This window comes from Elephantulus edwardii, unplaced genomic scaffold, assembly GCF_000299155.1.
Source record: "Elephantulus edwardii isolate Elephantulus edwardi_28Jun2011 unplaced genomic scaffold, EleEdw1.0 scaffold00316, whole genome shotgun sequence".
NCBI lineage: Eukaryota > Metazoa > Chordata > Mammalia > Macroscelidea > Macroscelididae > Elephantulus > Elephantulus edwardii.
The window spans coordinates 2,227,452-2,229,262 of record NW_006400066.1 but is presented as its reverse complement, the minus strand read 5'-3'; the positions used below and the strand labels follow the sequence as shown (position 1 = coordinate 2,229,262).

At 37.0% G+C, this 1,811-nt stretch overlaps 1 protein-coding gene across 1 annotated transcript in view; it reads right to left on the bottom strand.

Annotated features, from left to right (window-relative positions):
* Positions 1–1,811, bottom strand: part of COLEC12 (collectin sub-family member 12) — a 294,036-nt gene that overhangs the window by 884 nt on the left and 291,341 nt on the right. The gene's annotated exons all lie outside the window — the stretch shown is intronic.

Genomic DNA, 1,811 nt, shown 5'->3' with positions numbered 1-1,811 from the left:
TTCCTGATTTTGAACTATGCAGTGTTTCCCTGCTCTGTTCTGAGGACTGCTCCCTGGTTCAAGTATAGGTTTCACATAAGCACAATCAAGTGTTCTATTCTCCTCAAGGCTTCGTATACGCACAATCAAGTGTTCTATTCTCCTCAAGGCTTCGTATAAGCACAATCAAGTGTTCTATTCTCCTCAAGGTTAGCCACAATTTGTTGTAATTAACACAGTCAGATGCCTTTGCATAGTTATAAAACACAGATACACATCCCTCTGGTACTCTTTGCTTTCTGCCAAGATTCATGTGACATTGGCAATAATGTCTCTAATGCCTTGACCTCTTCTAAACCCAGCTTGTATTTTTGGTTCTTCTCTGTTGATTGACTGTTCCAGTTGTTTCTGGATAATCTTCAGCAAGATTTTGCTACTGTGTGATATTAGTGATGCTGTTCAACAATTTACACACTCTATTGGGTCACCTTTTTTTTGGAATTGGAATAAATATGGATCTCTTCCAGTAAGTTGGCCAGGTAATTATTCTTTAGATTTCTTGGCACAAATTGGTGAGCACATCTAGGACAGGATCTGTTAGTTGAAATATGTCAATTGGTATTCCATCAATTCCTTGGGATTTGTTTTTTTTTTTCCAAGTCCTTCAGAGCAGCCTGAACTTTCTTCTCCATCACCATTGCATCTTGTGTGTGTGTGTGTGTGTGTGTGCACACGCGCACCATCAAATCAGATCCAACTTGCACAGGAGGAGATTTCCCCTCCTTCTCCAGTGAAGCATCTGTTGGATTCAAACCATGCACCTTCGAGATTGCAGCCACCATTCCCTCTTGATTTTGTGTTGTTTCATGAATTTTTCGATGTCAACCAATTCTTTTTGGTACAGTGACTCAGTGTACTCCTTTCATCTTCTTTTAATGTTTTCTGGATCATTCAATTTTCTGTCCAAAGCATCCTTAAGTATTGCAACTCATGCCTTGAATTTGTTCTTTTGTTCTTTTGGCTTAAGAAATGCTGAGCGAGTTCAGCCCACTTATTTTCTGAATCCAGCTCCTTGTATATTTCATTATAACACTTTGCTTTGTCTTCCTGAGCTGCCCTTTGAAATCTATTCAGTTCCTTAACTTCTTTATTTCTTCTTTTGCTTTGGCTTCTCGGCACTCTAGTGCAATATTCAGAGTTGTTTCTGACATCCATTTTGGTCTTCTACCTCTGTCTTTGTAATGACCTTTTGCATTCTTCATAAATGATATTCTTGATATCTTCTCATAGCTCGTCTGGTCTTCATTCATTAGTGTTCAAGGTCTCAAACCTATTCCTGACTTGCTTTTTAAATTCAGGTGGGATAGATTCAAGATGAAATTTTGATTCCTATAGATTTGATTTGACCATCTTTATCTTCAGTTTTAACTTGAATATGAGTAGTTGATGTTCTTTTCCACAATCAGCACCTGGTTTGACTGATATTGAACTTTTTCAATGAAAAGGTATTTGTAATGAACACATCACGATTTTATAGAATGCTAGAGTTGAATAGAAGATTTCAAAAGGTAGCGCAGGATAACAAAGTAAAATATTACAATAAAATGTGCAATGAGTTGGAGACAGAAAATCAAAAAGGCCGAACTTGCTAAGCATTTTTTAAGCTCAAGGAACTGAAGAACAAATTCAGACATTGAGTTGCTGTAATCAAGGATGCTTTAGGCAGAATATTAAATGATCCAGGAAGTATTAAAAGAAGATGGAAAGAATATACTGAGTCACTGTATCAAAAGAAATTGGCAGACACAGAAGAATTTCATGAAACAACATAT